Source organism: Rhinatrema bivittatum, chromosome 1 (genome assembly GCF_901001135.1).
Source record: "Rhinatrema bivittatum chromosome 1, aRhiBiv1.1, whole genome shotgun sequence".
Taxonomy (NCBI): Eukaryota; Metazoa; Chordata; class Amphibia; order Gymnophiona; family Rhinatrematidae; genus Rhinatrema; species Rhinatrema bivittatum.
This window is the reverse complement of record NC_042615.1, coordinates 345,752,002-345,776,176: the sequence shown is the minus strand read 5'-3', so window position 1 is coordinate 345,776,176 and position 24,175 is coordinate 345,752,002.

Here is a 24,175-nt window from a genome sequence, read left to right as displayed (position 1 = left end):
CAACCCTAGGATAGACACGTTATAAATCTGAAATGAAATAAAATAGTTGAGTGGCTGTCTTATGCATCTACCAACTTCCTGTGAGGAACTGCTTACATACATTGCTCCCTGACTAGCACTAAACCCCTGCAGATTTTTTACTGCTATCCTATAACATCTGTATCACGTAGCATCACAAAGTGAAATGCTCTTAAAAACCATGATTTTATTGACACAGGTAGCTGCAGATCTTTCCGTTTTTTTTTTTTATTTGTATGCTTGATTTGTTTGGAGTAGTTTCTCTGTGAACTTTCTCAGATTAAAGATTGTCAACCCCTCCCCCCCTTTCCACTTCATCACCTTCACCCCCATCCTTATCTGGATCCTACATACAAATAGGCCTCTGGCCATGACGCAATGGTCTTTTATTTATTTATTTTCTTGGATTGAATGAGCATCACCTCTTTTAAGTGTCTGGGAAGGGAATTTCTAATCTTATTTCAAGCCGAGGCTTTCCCACGTGGCAGCACTGCTCCTTGCTGTCCTATACTGCTAATGAGACTGCCAGACTGAAATAAAATAGTCTGCCTTTCTTTTATTTTTTTGCTGCTGTGATGTATAATAAAAATGTGCAAGGCGTAGATAGGTGCTTATTCTTCATGTGTTTTTTAAATTTGTGTTTAATGTGCACCACAGATATCGAGTCACTGGCAGTGTTACTCTGCAGGGTTGCCTTTGTGCCAAGGGAATAGGGTTCATTAGCTATAATGTCTTGGACATGGCAGCCTTATCCCTCGTGCCCAGCTGTCATAATACTTAAGCTGAGTTATTGGATAGGCTAAAGCAAAATGAAATAAATCCTACTCATAAATACTGCTATTTTACGGTTTGGCAGGACTGCCCTTTGGCATGGCATGCCTCTAAATGTTACCGTGTGCAACTGCTGGGATCACAGTGAAGACGGATGGGGGACTCTGTTACACTGAGCAAATGACTGACGGCAGTAGACGTTGTAATAAAGTTGCCAGTACTTGCAAACTATTACGAAAGGACCATTGGAAGGGGAGGTGGTGATTGGAGAAGAAAGCTACGTTTCAGTCACCACTAAAATGGCTCTGCAGGTGTATTGCAGATGGCAGTTTTGGCGAGGCAGAACATGAGGAAATGGCATTCTGTACCCAAAGGAACAACAGGCAGTTTAGTAAAGCTGAAGGCAAATTAGAACTGCAAATACAATTACTAAATTACCATATGCCATTATATAGGATATTATTGTAATCCCTGCTTTAACTTCCCCTTGGCGACAGGGGCTCACATAAGAGGTCATAAGCCATTGAGCTCCCATTTTATTGGCTTTTCCCATCCCAGGAGGGGTCTGCGGATGGGGGACACACCCTTGAAAGACCCTTAAGGCTTTTCTGGAGATCTACAACAATCCAATAGGAAAAACACACACCACCACCGTAAGTGATATTGAAAATAAAATCAGTTGCTGGTAAAGCTTGATTTCAGGTGTAAGCCACAGAAGGGTTCACTTTGGATTAGTGCACAGTCAAATCGGGAAAATAAAGCTGCAAGAAATCATTGTCTCAATCAGATGGAGGGAGGAGGAATAGCCTAGTGGTTAGAGCAGTGGACTACGAACCAGGAGACCAGCGTGCAAGTCCTGCTGTCGCTCCTTGTGACCTTGGGCAAGTCACTTTACCCTTCATTGCCTCAGGTACAAAAACTTAGATTGTAAGCCCTCTGGGGATAGAGAAATACCTATAGTACCTGAATGTAAACTGCTGTGATATCTCAATTGAGATCAAATGGCAGTATATATAAATAATAAAATAAATATGCTCATCTGGGGATTTCCAGCTGTGGGAGAGGTCAGTGGCTGCCTGTGACCAGTGTGAGAGGGAGAGCAGTGCCAACATCACAAAAGAGGCACTGACTTCCCCCCATAAGACTGGTACACCTGCAGTACACTGAAACCACACACCAAAGGAGTGTCCCCCCTTGCAGTTTTTCTCTGAAACCCATGGGCAGGAAAAGGAAGGGGAAGATTTGTTTATCCCGCGCTGACCTCGACTCCGGTGAGTGGTCTGATGGATTTGATTAGTTTGAACCCTGATTTCAGTCTTTCCCAGGATTCCTCAGATGCTGTCTTGAGTCCGGGGGGATCATCCACCATCTTCTCTGCCTCTGTGTCCACATTTAGAACTGGATGAGACTTTATCTGCAGTCCCCAAGGTTGGTACTGGGGGCCACTTCAATTGGACCATCAGTAATCTCTGGCCCTCATCAGGCTTCCAGTCAGTGTTCTTCTAGCGTGAACTTAGATGGCTTCAAGATCTTGCTCTCGTTTCTGTTGGCATCTCTAATGCTCCCAAAGTTGTAATTCCTACACCAGTTTTTTGTGACTCAAGCTTCTTTTTCAATTGCCCCCTCTGATGATGCTTTGGAGTCTAAGGAAATCTGATTAAGAGAGATTTGGAGACAGATTTCACGAATGGAACTTTTATTGTCTCAGCCTATGCTACAGCTTTCAAAATCCTCAGTAGATGCCTCCTCAAAAATGACCGAGTTAGATCATTGGGTTGGAAACATCAAATCCACTACTACGTCGCAAGCTTCCTACATTGCAGATTTACGGGCATTCAAAATGGCTGCAATAAAAGATAATTTAAGTTGAGTTGCTGGAAAATAAGTCGAGGTCTAAGAATCTAAGAATTATAAATTTTCCTAAAACTCATTGGCTATCTGGTTTTGAGCTATTTAAGAGCTATTCTGTAGAAGTATTACAATCTTCAGCCGAGAAGGTTTTCTTGAGTTCCAACTGTTATTATATTTCTGATAGGAAAAAAGAAAATCAAGTGACAAATGTAGCAGAGGTTTCTCGGGTTGTGTCTCCTTCCCCAGATAGTCAGGAGCTTACACAATTTCTTTTAGACTCTCAAGATTTAATTGAAACCAGAGCGCCAGCCCTTTGTGCTTGAGCCTGAGAAAGAATGGGTGTTTCATCAGTATTTCAAATTTAAAAACATTTCCTGGGGTGGGCAGAAACTTCAGATGTATCCTGATCTTTCTAGAGAAACCCAGGATAGAAGAAAGTATTTTCTTCACCTTAAGTCCTGTGTTTTAGCAGTCGGGGCCTCCTTCTTCCTGCGATTTTCCTGCAAGTGCAAGATAATCCGCAATAAGAATACATTTTATTTTGTGGATCCCCCTCCCACTTGGTTACATCCCTAGAGGATAAAGAGCAGGTAGCTGAGGAATTATGAAAGGTGGTACCATTTGGACCTTCACTGTGCATCATTTTTTTTTTTATTTTCCTATTCTTTTTAAGCTTTCCTTTTTTATTATCCCTGTTTTTTCTTTCTATTAATCTGGACGTATGATAATTTTGCCTTACATTTTGCTTAGATAGCAAATGTTGCTTACCTGATGTAACAGGTGTTCTCACAGGACAGCAGGATGTTAGTCCTCACAAATGGGTGACATCGAGGATGGAGCCCACCACGGAAAACTTCTGTCAAAGTTTAAACAGAACTTTGACTGGCCCCTACTGGGCATGCCCAGCAAGGCACTGACCCTGCAGCCAGCAGGGGTCTCCCTTCAGTCTGATTTTCAAAGCTACAGGCAGTGCCTAGAAAGTAAGAATAAAACGAACCCAACACCGCGGGGAGGCGGGCGGGTTTCGTGAGGACTAACATCCTGCTGTCCTGTGAGAACACCTGTTACATCAGGTAAGCAACATTTGCTTTCTCACAGGACAAGCAGGATGGTTGTCCTCACAAATGGGTGAGTACCGAGCTGAGGATGTCCCGACTTGCACCAAATGTACCCAACGGTGTGCAGCAGGCACAATAAGTGAGGAGAAATTTGGGAAAGGGCATCCGCACCCAACCGGGTAGGTGGAAGGGTGTTGGTACATCAGGTTGGAAAAAGGTTACGCAAGACAGACTGGCCGAAGATGGAGTCCTGTCTTCCAGCCTTGTCCAAACAATAATGGGCTGCAAAGGTATGGAGAGAACTCCAGGTTGCAGCTTTGCAGATGTCAGGAAGCGGCACCGATCGAAGGTGTGCCACTGACGTCGCCATGGCCCTCACAGAGTGTGCTTTAACACGGTCTTGAAAAGGAATGCCAGCTTGCTCATAGCAAAAAGAAATGCAGTCCGCCAACCAGGAAGAAAGAGCCTGCTTACCCACAGGTTGTCCCAACTTATTAGGATGGAAAGAGACGAATAATTGAGTGCTCTTCCTATGGGAAACTGTACGGTCTAGGTAAAAAGCTAGAGCTCGTTTACAGTCTAGGGTATGCAGGGTCTGCTCTCCAGAGTTGGAGTGGGGCCTGGGAAAAAAGATAGGTAGTATGATGGATTGATTGATATGAAACTCAGAAACTACCTTAGGTAAAAATTTAGGGTGAGTGCGGAGTACCGCGCGGTCCTGCAGGAGCTTAGTGTAAGGCGGATAGGTAACTAGGGCCTGTAATTCACTAACCCTGCGAGCTGAAGTAATAGCCAAAAGGAATAACACTTTCCAAGTGAGATATTTAAAGTCACAGGAGTGCAGAGGTTCAAAAGGAGGTTTCATAAGACGACCAAGAACCAGGTTAAGGTCCCAGGATGGGGCCGGAGGACGCAAGGGCGGCTTTAGATGGAGCAAGCCCTTAAGAAAGCGTGATACTAGGGGTTGTACTGAAATAGGATTACCCCCAATACCGTTATGGAAGGCGGCTACCGCACTGACATGCATTCTGATAGAAGAGGTTTTAAGACCTGATTCAGAGAGATGCCATAAATAGTCCAAGAATTTGGAGATTGGACAGGAAAGGGGATCAAGGGACTGAGAAGTGCACCATGATGTGTACCTTTTCCATTTGTATGAGTAAGACTTTCTTGTGGAAGGCTTTCGTGAAGCTATCAGGACCCGAGAAACGGAATCTGAAAGGTTGAAAGGCTGAAGGACTAACCTTTCAACATCCATGCCGTCAGGGACAAGACTTGGAGGTTGGGATGGAGGAGGCATCCGTCGTTTTGAGTGAGCAGATGCGGGTCCTTTCCCAGAGGAATGTGCCTGCGGATGGAGAGATCCTGGAGTATTGGAAACCATACTTGGCGTGGCCAGTAAGGTGCTATCAGGATCATGGTTCCTCCGTCCTGGCGTAGCTTCACGAGAGTCTTTGACACAAGAGGGAGTGGAGGGAATGCATAGAGCAGACCGGTTGTCCACTTGAGGGAGAATGCATCCCTCGGCCGAGAGTGCTGGCTCCGAATGAGAGAGCAGTAATCATCCACTTTGTGGTTCTGAGGGGACGCAAAGAGGTCTATGCGGGGAGAACCCCACTTGTGAAACAGAGAGGTCGCTACCAGAGGATCGAGTGACCACTCGTGTGGTTGGAAGACACGGCTCAGCTGGTCTGCCAATACATTGTCTACTCCCGGCAGGTAAGTGGCCCTGAGGTACATGGAGTGGGAGAGGGCTTCCGCCCAGATCTGCGCAGCTTCCTGACACAGAAGGAAGGAGCCTGTGCCTCCCTGCTTGTTTATGTACCACATGGCCACTTGGTTGTCCGTCTGGATTAAGATTATCTGATGAAAGAGATGATCTTTGAAAGTGCGGAGCGCATAGCGGATTGCTTGAAGTTCCAGGAAATTGATCTGGTGTTCGGCTTCCTCTTTGGACCATAACCCTTGGGTTTGAAAGTCGTCCACATGGGCTCCCCAACCGATGTGAGAAGCGTCGGTGGTTAGGATTACTTGCGGATCCGGTGGAAGAAAGGGTAAGCCCTGAAGGAGGTTGACCTGAGTCGTCCACCAGGTTAAGGATAGGCGCAGCGCTTGTGTGACTGTGACTATGGAGGACAGAGGCTGAAAAGCTTGAATCCATTGGTGTCGTAGAGTCCATTGTGTTACTCTCATGGCTAGTCGGGTCATGGGAGTGACTTGAACCGAGGATGCCATGTGCCCTAGGAGAATGAGGAACTGGCGAGCCGTGGCAGTGTTTTGAGACTGGAGCTGGCAAGCCAGGGACATTAGGGTGTGGACCCTCTGAAGAGGAAGGTAAGCCTTTGCCTGTAAGGTGTCCAAGTCTGCCCCAATGAAGGATAAGGTTTGAGACGGGACTAAGCAAGATTTCTCGTAATTGACGAGAAACCCTAAGGAAAGGAGTGTTTGAATTGTCAATTTTAGGGAGGATTGAGCTATCTGTTGGGTGGAGGCCCTGATTAGCCAATCGTCCAGGTATGGGTAGACGTGGACACCTTCCTTCCTTAGGAATGCTGCTACCACTACGAGACATTTGGTAAAGACTCGTGGGGCAGAAGCTAGACCGAAAGGGAGGACACGGTATTGATAATGGTCGTGGCCTACTAGAAACCGCAGATATTTGCGATGGGATTGTGTGATCGCAATGTGGGTATAAGCGTCCTTGAGGTCGAGAGAGCACAGCCAATCCCCTCTTTGTAGCAGAGGGAGCAGCGCGCCTAGGGTTACCATTTTGAACTTCTCTTTTTGAAGGTATTTGTTGAGGGCTCGAAGGTCCAAAATGGGACGTAGTCCCCCTGATTTCTTTGGTATTAGGAAGTATCTGGAATAGAATCCCTTGCCTCGTTGAGAGGGAGGAACGGGTTCTATAGCATTTGATTGCAGAAGAAGGGATACTTCCTGTTGTAATTGAGCCAAATGGGTGGATAGACTCCACGCTTGAAGAGGCGGGGAGTCTGCCGGAAGAGTTATGAAGTTGAGGTGGTAACCCTGTGCGATAATTGTTAGCACCCACTGATCTGAGGTGATCTGCAACCAAGGTTGTAGAAAATGGTACAGTCGACTTCCTACAGGGATGTCCGGAAGAGGGGTTTGGCATGTGTTCCCTACAGGGGAGTCAAAGGCCAGCCGCAGGCCCAGGAGGAGGGGCTACAGTAGGCCTTTGTTTCCTAGGCTGACGCGGCTGAGGCCTAGTAGAGGATCGAGCTGGACGAGGCCTGGCCGATGGAGGGTAATAACGGCGTGGTCGAAAGAATGACTTCTTAGAGTCTTTCTTTTGCGGTTGCTTGGAGGTCAGCTCAGGTGGGACAGATGAGAGTTGTTTCAACGTCTCATGGTGGTCTTTTAACTCCGCCACAATCTGCTGAATTTGCTCTCCAAACAAATTATCGCCTAAGCAGGGTAAATCAGCAAGACGATCCTGAACCTCTGGGCGAAGGTTGGATGATTTTAACCAAGCCCAACGTCTGGCTGAGATGGCTGTGGCTGAAACTTTTGTGGAAGCATCGAATATGTCGTAGGCAGTCCTAATCTCGTGCTTCCCTGCCTCAAATCCCTTGTGAAGAAGGGCTTGAAGCTGCGGTTGGTATTGGTCTGGCAACGTGTCAGCATAGTCTTGCATCTGCTTAAGGATGGCTCTGTTGTACTGAGTCATGTAAAGTTGATATGAAGGTATGCGTGAAATCAACATAGCTCCATGATAGACTTTCCGTCCAACACTATCTAGGAACTTGTTGTCCCTGGTAGGTGGGGTAGAAGAGTGTGGCTTAAGACGCTTGGCCTTCTTCTGCGCGGACTCAACCACAACAGAGCGATGATCCAGTTGAAGTTTTTGGAAACCTGGTGCTGACTGGACAAGGTAGGTGGAGTCAGCTTTTTTGTTAACTGGGGACACTGATGAAGGAGATTCCCAGTTTTTCTTGAGCAGATCCAAAAACACCTGGTGTATAGGGATGGAAGCGATGATTTTTGGAGCATCCAGAAATTGAAGGAGTTCCATCATCTGGTGTCTGTCATCAGCTTCAGATTGTAGTTGAAAAGGTACAACTTCTGACATCTCTTTCACAAAATTAATGAAAGATAGATCCTCAGGAGGAGATCTTTTTCTACTCTCTGTAGGAGATGGTGGCGAAGGCAAATCTGTGTCAGAAGATGTATCATCATCATCACCCCAGGTATCGTAGGGATCAAGTGGGGCTTGTAGCCCTGATGGACCTGGCTGAGGCTCTGAAGGCATCGATGGAAACCGAGGTGGAATCGGTGCCGTAGGTGGAACCAGAAATGGCATCGATGGCTTCGGTGCTGCCGATGGAATCGGTGCCTGGCGTGGAATGGATGGAACAGAAGGATATATCGGTGGAGATATACCAGAAGGCACCGATGGAACCACCCCGGAAGGGGGAATCCGGAACGGTGTTTCTCCTGCCGATGAAAATCCAGTCGGAGACGGTGGTGTTGTCGATGGTACTGGAATCACCGATGGAAGGGCCGTCATGAGCGCCTCCATGCGGCTCAGTAGCGGTGCTAGCGCTTGTATCAACGGCTCGGTGGTCGGTTCCCTCCTCGGTGGCGAAGCCGGTGCCGGTGTCGGTGTCGGGGGCGGCACTGGAACCGGTGCCGGAGACGGTGCCGATGGAGGTTGCAATTTCTTCATCGCTTTCTCGATGGCCTCCTGGACCAGCCGGTCCAGTTCTGCCCGGAGACCAGGGGTAACCATACCCGGCTCGACGGGAGAGGGAGGCTGAGGCAGGGCCGGAGGGACCACCGTAACCGGTGGGATCACGGCCCCCGCACCCCGGGAGGGTGAGGGTTTCCTCGATGCCGGCGAACGAGACGTGGAGGGTGTCCGGTCTGTTCGTGGCTTCTTTGTCGGTGGCTCGGCTTGAGCAGAGGTCGATGGCTGTGGATCCTCGACAGGCCGAGACTTGTGCCGTCGATGGCGGTGCTTTTCCTTCCGATCCCCTCGCCCATCCGGGGAAGGGACGGGAGTCGACGGCCGAGAAGCGATCGATGGCGGACGGTCACCGGAGGGTTGACGATGATGGTACAACTTCGACGGTGCCGGTTCCGATGACGTCGATGCTATCGATGGCGTTGGGGTGGGTGCATGGAAGAGGAGCACCATCTTCTCCATCCTGGCTTTGCGACCCTTGGGTGTCATTAAGACACATTTGGTGCAAGTCAGGACATCATGCTCACTACCCAAACACATTACACAAACCCTGTGGGGGTCTGTGATGGACATAGTCCGGGTACAATCCGGACAACGGCGGAACCCCGTTGCCATGGCCTGAAGCCAAAATTTAGGCTGGGGATCGGTAAGTGCCAACAGGCCTCAAGGGCCAAAATCGACGGTAGTCGATGGAAAAAGGCAAAAAACTTACCGGGTTCCGTAAGATGACTAAAAATTTGTCGAAGGGAGACCCCTGAGGGGCAAATTTTCTTAGGAAATTAACTTCCAAATTCCTGTCAGGAACGTGGTTAGAGAGCTCCTTTCACCGCATGGCAACTGCTGCGCGGAAAAAAGAAGACTGAAGGGAGACCCCTGCTGGCTGCAGGGTCAGTGCCTTGCTGGGCATGCCCAGTAGGGGCCAGTCAAAGTTCTGTTTAAACTTTGACAGAAGTTTTCCGTGGTGGGCTCCATCCTCGATGTCACCCATTTGTGAGGACAACCATCCTGCTTGTCCTGTGAGAATGAGATTTACTTTCATTTCCTGAATTATTTTGTTTCACTGTATTGTTACAAAGGATTATAAATTAAGAGTTAAAAAAAAATAAATCATAGGCTCCCCTGCACACCCTGGCTCCAGCAAGCCTCCTTGGGCCCTTCCCCTGGTAGTCCCTGCACAGCTGGCTGCAGATCCTGGCATCCACTGTGGCATGGGACTGCAGGCCTCTCCTTAGACAAAGGCAGAGGAGCATCTGACTAATGCTTTCCTGAGACAGGCAACTTTAGGATGGCATTTTCCCAAGCCTGGCAATCTGTCAGAAGACCCCAGCTAGGAAATGCCACTCTTCACTCCAGTGAAGCGATCAACCTGGACAGCTGAGAATATAAACAAGAAAAGCAGTGTGATCCTTGTCTTTTTCTCTCCTTGGTATGCATTTCAGCACTGGTAAAGAGTTTTTCCAAAAGGGATATTGGTAAAACTTCAGGCCCTTTCTCACTCCTCTTCCTTGCGTTTCCTCTTTACAACCATCTGGCCTACAGTCCCTCCTAACAGCAGGCTTATCTTTCTTTTCTGGAAGCACTGGTGGGCAAGGATTTCCTGCTCGGGGTATCGCAAACTGACTGTAGCCAGAAACTGCTACAAGGGACTGCGGCTTTTATATTCAGTGTACAGAAAAAAAAATTCAATTTTGCACCAAGGAAGCAGGTACTACAAAGGAACTCTCCCCCAAAGGGAACAAATGTTTCAGTGTTCAGTCTCTCTCCTGCTGTGGCAGATAATAGCTCTCATAGAACTGCAAAAGTTATCACTCTGGATTTCTTATCTTAATGTGGATTAACAGTGTTTCTCTGGTCGGCTTTGCCCTCAAAAGGATATTCTTTAAATTTCACACTCTTTCTCAAACAAACTCTAAAATGGAGCAACAATTAATTCCCGCCTGCTACTCCAGTTTAACTTTATCTGTTCTACCATCAAACTTGATAGAGACCAAGCTTGATATGCAATCATCTATACATTCAATCCAGGCTTTGAATTTTACACAAAATTCTCTTTCTCAAGAAAGTCAAAAATAGTACCCTTTACACTAAAAAACTTGTAACATCCACCAGATCTGTTACCACTGTGCTCGGAGATTATGTGAAATGCAGTAGAAATAATCAAGGGAAGTATCTATTCATAGTCAGCCCTCCCACTGGCAGAGCTGTAAGGGATACCCCTGTGGAAAGGCTTTTGTAGCAGAGCTCTGGAATAGGCTCTGGGGGCAGTCTAAGCTGAGAGTGAGAGTTTGTATTTCCTATATTGGATTCTGGGCCTACCTGGAGCCTCAGAAACCCTCCGAGACCCGTCCAGGGTAGATAAAAGGGGCTCCATTGCTGTACTTTCCACACAAGGTGCAGAGTGGCTGCTCTGGGACTAATATTGGGATTTGTAAACTTTCATTTAGAGGAGCCCTGCTGACGTCCTGGGCCTTTCAGAAGTCCAGAAAATGGGAAAGCCCTCGGTGTTTAGGGAACGTTTGCCCAACAAAGGTGGTGACCCGTTGCAGCAGATTCCTGCAGTTATTTAAATTGGGGAAGAAGATTTGTTTTCCCACATTTGGGAGGAAATGTTTTTCTGCCCCTCTTCCTATCTATAAAGGGGACTGGCAAAAACTGTAGTCTGCAAGGATTCCTACCACCAGGGATCCCATCAGAAGATTAATCTCCTCACTGTGGGGTACATTTTTTTAAAAAGCGCGAGCGCGTACTTTTGTTCGCGCACCAGGCGCAAACCAAAGTGTAACCGTCTAAGGACGCCAGATTTCAATAGATACGCACGTATCTTTTAAAATCCGGGGTCGGCGCGCGCGAGGGGGGTGCACATTTGTGCACCTTGCATGCGCCGAGCCCTGCGCGCGCTGCCCGTTCCCTCCGAGGCCCCTCCGAAATCGGACCGGCCTCGGAGGGAACTTTTCTTCCGCCTCCCCCCATCTTCCCCTCCCTTCCCCTACCTAACCCACCCCCCAGCCCTATCTACACCCCCCCACCTTTATCGAAAAAGTTACACCTGCCCGAAGCAGGCGTAACTCGTGCGCGCTGGTGGCCCGCTGGCGTGCCATCACCTGACCCAGGGGCTGGTCCGGAGGCCTCAGCCACGCCCCCCGGAACGCCACCACGCCCTGGAACGCCCCGGGGCTTGAGCGCGCCGCCAAGCCTATGCAAAATAGCTCGGCGCGTGCGGGGGGGGGGGGGTGTTTAAGGGTTATGCGCGTAACTTATGCGCGTAACCCTTTTAAAATTCGCCCCTGTGAGTAAAAGATCTACATTCAAGGGAGGACACCCCATCCAGCATCTACCAAAGCCCTGAGGGATAGAGGCATTAGCTCTCTGTGCCAAGATAGAATTTTGTGCCATCCGGGAGGGGTTTTCTGCCCATCAAAGGGGGGGCCTAGGCCAGGGGGACCACTGCACAACCTAATCCAGGAGGGTGGTTGGATCCCCGGCCTTACTAAGACTCTTGCACAGATAGTGGACATAAGTATTGTAACACAAGGGAAAAGTGCAGAGATTGTGGTGCGAGACACTCGTGTTTAGTTGTGCCATTCAACAAATTGGTATGCAATAAAAGTATTATTTGGGCACTGACAGCCGTGGTCCTGGTGGTTTCCTTGAGATTCTCAGCACACAGTACTCTGTACCATGACAGGAAGTTACAGAGCTAAGGGAAGCACTGATGATTAACACACTGGCCATACCGCACGGGGACCGGAGAGGACTCCTTTCCACCCCTAGCCCAAAGGACGTACACCTTTGGGATGGGAGGAGAAGTAAAAGTTAGCCAGGGTCCCTTCCCTGAAGAACCTACAGATTCTTTTATGTCGCCACCCCTTCAGGACAGGCACACAGAGGTGGGGGTTACACATTTCCTTACTGACAATTCAGGCAGTTTCTTTTTCAAACCTGAGGGACTTGTTAGGCTCTGTGCAGCAGTGAAAAGGACATAGATGCTTTCCCTCTTAGTTCTTCCAGTCGACTGCCATAGCATGTACTGCAATATTCTTTTTTTTTTTTTCCTTTGTTGCTTTTCCCTCTCAGCCACCAGAATCTTCTGAAGACAAGCACAGTTGCTATAACATCAATTAATTCAATTATCTGCTATAGATAAACTGTGTCCTGGATTCCTGGTTTCTTTCTTGTGCTCTATGTGGTGAACACCATCCAAAAACAGTACACCAACTCTACAAAGTCTTATTTACCTCCCACCCCAAAAATAAAATATATTCTTTACTCTTTAAAGGATAATAAAAATATCTATTCAAAGCATTCAACTTTTACTTGGCTCCTTTCATTTATACCTAATACTCAGACTCCTCCAGGGCTTCAAATGATTTTTTTCAAGAAATTTTATATTTTTCAGTAACCCTGTTATTTATTTATTTAAAAAATTTAAAAGGACCCATTATCTGAGATCCTAAGCAGCTTACAATAAAAACCATGCATAAAACAAAATTGACATTAAACAAACAAGTTAACAAATATTAATACATAGCATTATCAAAATGCCACAAAATCTGCAGTTGCCAGTTATGGGCTGAAATATAAAAAGAGGAAAAAGAGCAAATATAAAGTTTAAAGCTTTAAACTTTATATCATATCCACCTATAGAAATACATTATGGCAGACCCAAGCTTCAGACTAGTGTGGACAGAAGGATAATTATAATCATATACCAGTGTGGATCCAATACTAGAAAGCAATTTTTATGAAAAATGTCTTTTCCATATAAAAATGGGGAAGATGAAGATCTAATCTGGTGGACATTGTGTGGTCATCGTGTAGACAAGGTAAGAGATTGAAGCAGCCTCTGATGCAAGCGACACTTGCCTGTAGTGATTGGTGGGCCTTGGTGCTATCCTGTGGCCTGCTGCTCTTACCTCTGGCTCAGCCTGACCAGGTAAATTCCCGGCAGCATGGCTAGCCTCCCCATGGGAGTGCCAATGATCACTGCATCTGCTCCAGCTCCCCACCGTGTGTTCCTGGCATCAGGCTGTTTCTCCTGTGCAGCAAGCTGTACAGTGCTGCCTCTGCAGGCCGTTCTCTCCCCATGTGGTGGAGGGCCGCTGAAGCCATGGGTTCCAGCCCCGTACGGCGTGCGCGCCAATGGCTCTGCTTTTATGGGGCCAGTGGCAGGAATTTCCCGATGATGCCTCCTGTTGACATCAGCAGCTCTGCTTTATAAAAGGGCTCCTCAGACATTCCAGGCTTGCCTCAGCAATAGTTAGCTTCTTCAAAGTAGTGCTTTGCCTTTGCATATTCTGGTTCCTGGTTAGCTTCTGTCTTGTGTTCCTGAGTTCTTCCTGCTTCCTGTGGTCGGTTTCCTTGAGTTCCTGTTCTCTACGTGGTCAGTTTTCTGTTCTTGTCTTCAGTTTTCAGTGTCTTCATCCCTGTTTGTGCTGCTCCTCGCCCTCCATCCTTCTCTCCACCCCCTGTTGCCCTGTGGCCAGATTTCTGGTTTTGACTTCAGCCTGGACTCTGACACTGTTTTTGAACTCCGCCTGCCCTGACCTTCTACCTGGACCTTGACTCTGACCGGATTCTGCCTGCCTCCAACCTTCGCCTGTTTCTGATGCTGTTGCTTGCTGCTTGTCTGACCTGTCTCACTCTTCATCACTGGTCTGCCATGTTCTCACTTCTTTGGATCTTCATCTCCACAGAGGCTCATGCCTAAGTCCAGCTGGCCCCAGCACCTGAGGGCTCAACCTAAGGGGAATGAGGCCTGGTATTGATGAAGCTCCTGTTGGGCCTCTGCTCTTTCCAGCTCAACCTACCAATGGTGGGGACCTACAGGGTCCCTCCCCACGGGTTGCGCCAACTCCATCTTGGCCCAAGGGTCCACTTCCAGAACGTCACTGAAACATTGCCAGTGTTGAATGGTTTATTTGTCTGATGCTAATTAGACTGTGAATGTTCTTGTATGAGCTGCTTCAGGCTTAGGCATTAGCAGCATCTAAATGCAAATAAATAAATAAATAAATAAATAAATAATTAATTAATGCTAAGTTGATTTAGCCATTAAGCTATAAGTAAGTAAGACGTTAGCAGGCACTACATGGATAAACCTAACTACTGTGCTTTAGTGCTATGGGGAAAGACTATGTTTTAGTATATGCAATTACTTTTTTATATGCAAAAGAAAATTTTCATAAAAATAGTTTTACAATATTGGATCCACACTGGTATATGATTATAATTATTTTCCTGTGTCCACACTAGTTTGAGGCTTGGGCCCGCCACAGTTTATTTTTACAGGTGGGTATGATACCAATTTGAAGGCTTTAAACTTTACACTGGCTCTTTTTCTCTTTTTATGTAGTTTGAATATTGAGTTAAGTGTCACCAGAGATTTATTTTCTGGTAATAGGCTAATGCCAGATAATAGATGCACTTAATGTCTACCTACAAAATAAATTGTCAGAAACTCTAATGATCCATGCTTCCCTTAATTAGTCTAGCTCTATATATCTAAAAGCTTCCCAGTTCACAAAAACATAGCAGTTTCAGCAAAAACATTCAAAAACATTTCAAAAGGTGTATAAGTCACAAAATGTCACTAGGGCAATGCTCTACAGGGTCCCTGTTTGAGCATCAGAAATATGCAATCCCTGGGCTGATCATACCCCTGTAGTGGTACCAGAGGCCATATCTCAAATCATAAGTTTCAGGTGGTGAATTCCTCAAATCATTAAAATACCTCAAACTGCAAGCTTCCCTGAGCAGGGAGGATTATTTTCAAGGCCCTTGCATTGTATTCTCTTACGTCCCAGCTCAAAATCTTGTATACAGCAGTGATGATAACAGCACTGAGGAGTGTCAAAGTCACTATGCAGTAAAAACATATTGAAAGCTGACTTGGGTTCCAACAATACTTTTACTGATGATTACTAATATAATGTGAAATGATGAAAATGTTCTTTACATCAATTCCATTCATGTTTTGATGGTACAATTGCTTTAAATGAATTTTTGACGTCTCACAGTCTTGCTAAAGTTTAAGATGTTAAAGTCAACTGATTCCGTTTTTAATCTATTGTTTCTCCCATCTCATTTACATAGAGCAAGTTAGTGCTTCCTTCCCAATGTTGGTGAAGTATTAAAGGAGAAATCCATTTTACACAGTTATTTATTGCCTACTTTTCATAAGAACATAAGAATATAAGAAATTGCCATGCTGGGTCAGACCAAGGGTCCATCAAGCCCAGCATCCTGTTTCCAACAGAGGCCAAACCAGGCCACAAGAACCTGGCAATTACCCACATAGTTTTCTCCTCTGAGCGTCTTAGTTCCCTCACAGTAGCTGAATGGAACTAAGTATACTCCTCTTCTCCCTTTCAGTATCAGAATGAGAGTCCAGTTACTCCTTTTCTCCAAATCTCCAGTAGATATTCATGGGCCCTATAGCGGTCCATCTCAATTCCTTTCTCCCTTCTCTCCTTCTCTGGTTGGCTGTAAGTCATCCCTCCTCTGGATTCTGAAGATATGCAGGTTCCTTCTCAGTGAAGGGACTTTTCCCTTTTTTTGTTAAAACAATATGCTTGTCTCTGGTTATGCTTTCCCCCAGAATGTCAGGAGTGGAAGACCTGCAGGTTATTTTGTTTGGCACAGTTTTGGGAAGACGGGGTGTTCCAAACTTTTGAATTCTTATGTAAAGAATTTGATTTACCAGCTCACGCATGTGTACATTTTCTACAGCTTCGACAGGTGTTAGCTCATTTGTGGGGTTTTTCTGTCCCACAAAGGCTGCGGGATGCTGTGGAAGATTTAGCTTTTTGCTAAAGGGATTAGCTTGATTTATTGGGGGATTCTAACTAGTAAATATGGAGCCGAAAGTGACCCATCTTTGATTGCCAAATGGAACGATGACTTGGGCACAGATTTGTATGCTAGAGCTTGGAAGGGTATATGGTTGTCAGCATACCATATTCTATATGTATGCGACAGACTGACTTAATGGTACAACTTCTGCATAGAACATATCGCACGCTGGGTGTACTATTCCAAGTTTGCTATAGACTATGACCTCATGTTGGCGGGGATGTGGCAAGAGGGCACTTTTCTTCATAGGTGGTTCTGCCAGGGGATACAGCAGTTCTGGTAGCTGGTCACTCAGGAGATAGTGGATGTTCTCCATCATGCCATTTATATAGCACCCCTTACAGGGCTTCTGGGTAAGTGGGAAGGGTCATTGGTCCCCTGCTGATCTAGAAAACTTGTCTGCCATTTTTTGTTAGTGGTGAGACTAAATATTGCTATCTTTTGGAAATGGAATCCATATGTCGAATACTAGTGGGGCCAGGTGTGAGATATAGCTTCAATTACGCATTGAAGAATGAACAATTTAAATACACGGCTGCATGGGGTGTCTACATCAATATTACAAACATGAGGGGTCTTAATTTCAATTTTTAACCTTGCCCTTAATTTTAAGTTTATTAATTTAAATTAGTTTGGGTTCAATCATGCCTGTATGTGTGAGGAAGGACCCTACTGTTTACGTTTGGTGTAATTACATGGAAGGGCTTTTTTTGTTTTTATCCAAAATTTGGGGTCAGTGCTGTTGAGTTTATTAACTTTTAATGCAACACTTGCTATTATGTTGATGTGACTGTATACCTGAAAAAATTGTACTAAATAGTAAAAAAAAAAAACCAACCCCGAAGGGGACTTCCGGTTAAGATGGCGGCATGAGAGAGACGCTTTCAAGATCTCTGCGAAAAATTTCTTAGTTTTCTTCAAAGAAGTGAAATTATGCTTCCTAAACGCAAAGGAAATGTGAGGGTGTTTCCTATGGAACCTCCACCCTCACCAATCCAGCAAGAAATCGTTCGTTTTTTGTCCGCACCTACTTGTCCAGGAGCTGAGGATCCCGCTGGGCGAGGGAGAGCCCCCTGCGCTCTTGGAGGAGGTGTCGCTGAGCCCCGATCACAGGAAACCACCGGCACAGAGAGATGACGGAGGAGACGGTGATGCTGACCCGGGGAATGTTTCTGCTTCTGGGGACGCTCCCGTGCTGGAGAGGAGTTTTGTCCCAGACGCGCCAAGGATGATTACAACAACGGCTATGTGCAGCACCATGGAACCTGCAGGAGAAATGGAGATAGCTGCGGGGGAGTTGATGCTGCCGGTACAACTAGCCTGGGAAATCGCTGAATATCCTCCACCGCCTGTCGAAGCAGGTAGGGGAGAAATCAGCGATATCAGCAGTGTAAGGGACTCTTCCTCCCCTCCTGTCCTCCCTAGTCTAGCCGGTGTGACCCTACAAGGACTCTGGCCTTGTAGGGTCATCTCCAGCCTATCGTAGGGTTTAGGCTGGAGATGAAAAATGCTTATCAAACATTGAATCAAACCAATGTTAAACAATTTCAAGAGTTGGCTGTTATGGAGTTGAAATTGACTGAGACAAATAGAAGGGTTGTGTTATTGGAAAAGGAAGATGAAAAAATGAAAGAGTTTAAAGCTGCAGTTGCTAAAAATTGTCTGAGATTGGACAGACGTATGGAGTCACTCGAAAATAATTCTAAAAGTTTAAATCTTTGCTTAGTTTCTTTTTGCCTATTTCCAAGAATAATAGGTCAAATAAGCCTTTTCAAGACAATTTGACGAATTTCCTAGAAAATTCAGAATTAGTGGTAATTGATAAGGTAACTTTGTTAATTTCATTGGTTACAAATTATGAAGTAAATAAAATTATGAAAATTTACTTTAGAAAATATCCAATTGTATACCATGATTCCAATGTACAAATTTTTCCAGATTTAGCTTTGGCAATGCAACAAAGGCGCAAACAATTTCTAAATCTGCATTCAGAAGTAATAGCTTTAGGATATACTTTTCTATTACATTTTCCTAAGTGTTTAGTGAAAAGGAGAGATGAATGTTATATTTTCTTTTCACCGGAACAATTGGCAGGATTTATTGAGCTTAAAAAACAACCCACGTCCTCCCCAGAGACATAATAAAAAGTAGTAGGTGAATCATGCCGTAGATTTCTTAATCTTTCCTGTTTGAATTTTTTTTTTTTGATTGTTTAAAAATTCTCCCTTTTTCTGTCTGTATTAGATCTGGAATTAGAATCATTGACTGTATTATGTAAGAAGTCATATACTACAAAAATTTTCTGATGTAAGTTTCTTATATTTTATCTATAATACATGACATCTGTGATTTCTGTTGTAAATCTTTGATTTGTAATATTCTAAAAGCTTATAAATAAAGAAGTAAAAAAAAAAAAACAAAACCCCAAAAAACAGAAAAAACATAAATCTACGGAATCCCTAGTTGATAGGTACTCCAAACTCAAACAAATCATCATAGAAATATAAAAGGGATAGGGAGGTGGACAGAAACTCCCATATCTGAAGGTGTACTATTTTGCATAGGCCGCCGGCACGTGCATAGCTCCGGGACGCGCATAAGTCCCGGGGCTTCGTAAAAGGGACGGGAGGGGGCGTGTCTGGGGGTGCGTGTCCGGGGTCAGGGGGAAGTTCAGGCAGGTCCGGGGGCATGGCGCTGGCCCAGGGGCATGGCCGAGGCCTCCGGACCAGCCCCCGGGTCAGGTGACGGCGTACCAGCGCACGCAGATTTACATCTGCCTCGGGTAGGCGTAAATCTGCCGACAAAGGTAGGGGGGGGTTAGATAGGGCCGGGAGGGTGGGTTAGGTAGAGGAAGGGAGGGGAAGGGAGGGGAAGGTGAGGGGAGGCGGAAGGGAGGGGAAGGGAGGGGAAGGTGAGGGGAGGCGGAAGGAAAGTTCCCTCCGAGGCCGCTCCGATTTTGGAGCGGCCTCGGAGGGAACAGGCAGGGCTTGCCGGGCTCGGCGCGCGCAGGTTGCACAAATGATTTTATAAGATACGGCTATGCGCGTATCTTATAAAATCCAGCGTACTTTTGTTTGCGCGCGCTGTTTTTGAAAATGTACCCTTTGTCCGCTGTTATATTGTACTTACCCTATTAAAAATACATTTCACTTATGAAGGTAAAAGGAACCATAAGACAAACTGATATTCACCCACCTTGCTATACAGCTTTTATTAGCCTCCCTGAGGCCTCTACCTTAATATATTTACTCCAGCTCAGAGCAGGAATGATTAGACAACCTTTTTTTTTTTTTTTTTTTTTTTTTTTAACTGCGTAGCTACCATTCTTTTCTGTGGAACTCCATGGAGTCTGGTTTGATCTGAAAATCATCCAGAAAAGGAGGCATTAGTGAACTGAGTACAAAAAATAAAAAGCAAAGTATTAGGCTGGAGAAACGCTCACTTTCACTCTAGCAGCATACAGTGAATTCACCAATAATAGGTGTGGAGCTTACCTTCTCACCTAGAAAGATAGGAAGCAAGGCATGCAAGACTTATTGGAGTTGAATGGAATAATCTTCCTTATCCCAGTATTGTTCCTGGTGGACAAGCTGTAGGAATATGGTGGGTCGGAGGTGATGGGGAAGTAATGACTCTGGCTACAATCTCTCAGTCAGGCAATGAGCATGAGCACATAAGAACATAAGAAGTTACCGAGAGTCCATCAAGCCCAGCATCCTTTTTCCAAAAGTGGCCAAACTAGGATGCAAGTACCCAGCAAGTACCCAAACATTAAATATATCCCTTGCTACTAATGCCAGTAATAGCAGTGGCTATTCCCTAAGCCAACTTGATTGATAGCAGTTTATAGACTTCTCCCCCAGGAACTTATCCAAGCCTGCATGAATTTCATACAGTGTCCAGCACCATTGGACATTACCCACATTTAAAGGACTCAGATGTATTTATGCTGTTTAGGTACAGCTTACAGGCATCCTCTTTGAGTCTGAGCAGCAAGCTTCAGAGAAGGAACAAGAAGCAGGATTGGCAACAGCCTATTGGTATGGATTCAGGTTGTGTGGAACTATCTACATCCTCTATAAAACCTCTGGGAGTAAAATGTAATCTAGAGTCCCATATCTCTCATATAGTCTGGATTGCCTGCCTGAAATTAAGTTTAAGTGAGGAGGTTAATTCAATCAGTAAAGGATAAATTACCAATTCCTCTAAAAATGGATTAGGAAGATGGAAAATTATACTTCTCTGAGTTGTGTACTCTCCTTTCTTTCTATTCAAATTCCATTTTCCATGGCTAATTCTTATATATATTCTGTAATGTAATAATATGTCTCAAAAATCAACCATTACCCTATACAGACTATATATCTTTCTTTTTTTCTACAATTCACATCACTCGATATATTTTATAAACATACCTGATATTTTATGTTCAAATTTGTTTATTCACAACAAAATGCCAAGAAAACTTTCATAAGACATAAGACGTAAGGTACATAATGGACTCTGTTACATACCATATGAAATTTGTTGACACCTGTTGTGAGAAGAATTTTAACAAACTTACTACCAGATGATGTATCCCTCCCCCACCCCTCCCACCCATCCCTGCTGAGAGGCAAAGGCCCAAGAGAGCACATAGTATATAATATTAAGAATAAAAATGGCAAACTAGACAGTGAAAAATGGAAATAGTACATGAAACAATTTTGCTAGCAAAAATGATTTGCGCTAACAATCCAAAAATACCTGATATTTTAAATATGTAATATTATGTTATAAATAAAAATAAAATTAATGGTCTAAAGTTAAGGAAGATGGTAATACATACAGTGATTGGCTAAAGGACGCTAATAACTAAAATGATTCCTTTCTGCATTAAGGGGTAGATTTTTAAAGTTATGCGCGGGCATAGATTTGTTCATGCAACCTGGTGAGAACAAATCTATGCCCAATTTTATAATGTCCGTGCGCTGCCGCGCTCATGTTATAAAATCCAGGGTTGGCGCGCACAGGGGGGGTGCACAATTGTGCAACCTGCGCGTGCTGAGCCGAGCAGCCTGCCTCCGTTCCCTCCAAGGCCGGAGTGGCCTTGGTGGGAACTTTTTTTCCGGCCCCCACACCTTCCCCTCCCTTCCCCTACCTAACCCACCCCCCAGCTCTAACTAAATCCCCCCTACCTTTGTTGAGAAAGTTACGCCTGCCGGCATGTCATTTCCCGGCCCTGGAGCTTCTTCGGAGGCTTTGGCCTCGCCCCCGAAATGCCCCCGGGCCAGCACCACACCCACGGCTCTGCTCCTGGATACTGTACCACCCCTGACATGCCCCCCAACATGCCCCCGACACGCCTCCCCAAGCAAAGCCCCGGGACTTACGAGTGTCCCGGGGCTTTACTCGCAGGTGGCCTATGCAACATAGGCGTGCCGGCGCCAAGTCCCCTGCGCGCATAAATCCGGCTGGATTTACGTGCGCAGGGCTTTTAAAATCTTCCCCTAAGTGTCTATCCATCCTATCTTCCTTTCTTATTTGGATAATCTTTGGAATGTATTGAATTTGTAGTGACATCCATATCTTTTCTAACTGGGTCTTTGGGGCTTCTTGGGTTTTTGGGTTTAGTGTGCATGCGGTATGGTTCCTGATTCTATAGATGAGCAGTATTATAGATAGGAGGCTAATGGGATTTTGCATTGGAATATATTTGGTGGGATGATTGAGGTGGTGGCAAAGGATAACACAGGATTTTTAAATTATTTTTCACTGTGTTGGGAAATGAATTGATGATGTCTTAGAGAGTTAACCAACAACAACAAATAAAAAACAAAAAACACAACTCAAAAGATGTTAGGATACAATCAAATATATATGTGAAAGAAACACAGTCTCTGAAACAATTGCACCTCAATAGCCTGGGATGCTGCGGGGAAACACTACCATCATCTGTAACTGTGTGTGAATGTTTTATTTTTTATGTTTAAATATCTTTATTAGTATCAGCAGTATGACAAACATAACTGTGAACAAGGAAGTGCGTATGGACGGGGGTCAATTTTTAAGGTTCCCGGAGCGTGCACATGGGCGCACTGATTTTATAACATGGATGCACTGGCATGTGCATGTTATAAAATCCAATAGCTGTATGCACATGTAAGCTGGATTTTAAAATTCACGCGTGCATGTGCAGGCAGCTCGTGACTCACCCGCACAGGGGGGATTTTAAAACCTATGCATGGCGATGCAATTGGGCCTCCCCCAGTTCTCTCCCAGTCCGCTCCAGTTAAGGAGCAGATTGGGAGGAAACTTTCCTATGCCTAACCCTACCCTTCTTATCTCTTCCCCTCTCCTCTCCTCCCCGACCCCTAGCCCCTACCTAAGCCTTACTTTTTTTTTTTTAACCTTGCTGCTCTTCTGGAGTAGCAGTAGATTTCATACGCTGGCTGGCTGCCAGAGCGCACTTCCCTGGGACAGCATTGAATGGCGCTGTCCGGCCTGCTCCTCCCTGCCCAGACCCCGCCCCGGCCCACCCCTTCTGACAGGCCCAGCACGTGTGTGTGTGTATCTGTAGTTGCACAATGTTAGGTTCCATATTAGGAGCTACCACCCAGGAAAAAGATCTAGGCATCATAGTGGATAATACTTTCAAATCGTCGGCTCAGTGTGCTGCAGCAGTCAAAAAAGCAAACAGAATGTTAGGAATTATTAGGAAGGGAATGGTTAATAAAATGGAAAATGTCATAATGCTTCTGTATCGGTCCATGGTGAGATCGCACCTTGAATACTGTGTACAATTCTAGTCGCCACATCTCAAAAAATATATAGTTGCGATGGAGAAGGTACAGAGAAGGGCAACCAAAATGATAAAGGGGATGAAACAGCTCCCCTATGAGGAAAGGCTGAAGAGGTTAGGGTTGTTCAGCTTGGAGAAGAGACGGCTGAGGGGGGATCTGACAGAGGTCTTTAAAATCAAGAGAGGTCTTGAACGAGTAACTGTAGAGGAGAAGTCAATTTCCTGCTATTAATTACCTGCTATTAATTAAGTTGACTTAGAAAATAGCCACTGCTATTACTAGCAATGTTAACATGAAATAGACTTAGTTTTTGGGTACTTGCCAGGTTCTTATGGCCTGGATTGGCCACTGTTGGAAACAGGATGCTGAGCTTGATGGACCCTTGGTCTGACCCAGTATGGCATGTTCTTATATTCTTATGAGTAGATGTGAATCAGTTATTTACACTTTCGGATAATAGAAAAACTAGGGGGCATTCAATGAAGTTAGCAAGTAGCACATTTAAGATTAATTGGAGAAAATTCTTTTTCACTCAACGCACAATTAAACTCTGGAATTTGTTGCCAGAGGATGTGGTTAGTGCAGGTATGTAGCTGGGTTAAAAAAAGGTTTGGAAAAGTTCTTGGAGGAGAAGACCACTACCTGCTATTAATTAAGTTTACTTAGGGAATGGCCTCTGCTATTACTGGCATCAATAGCATGGGATCTTCTTACTGTTTTGGTACTTGCAAGGTTCTTGTGGCCTGGTTTGGCCTCTGTTGGAAACAGGATGCTGGGCTTGATTGAAGCTTGGTCTGACCCAGCATGGCAATTTCTTATGTTCTTATGTTCTTATTTTTTTCATTCCAATAAATTGACCAATTGGTAACCCATTTATAAGGGATTTTGGATGATGACTATGAGACCGCAATAAATTACTGCAGTTTTCTGAACAAAGTGGTGTTTATTCATCCATCTACTAAACTGATGGAAACATCAAGAAAAGTATATGTTCTTGGTCAGCTGACATGGTAAATGGCAAATTTGCAACCTGTGAATTTATCTGTTGATGAAACTCTACCACATCCCTTTGCTGTGCCACCATGTAATCTGAACCTATGTATAAAGTTATGTTACAATGTTTCACTGTTTCCTGG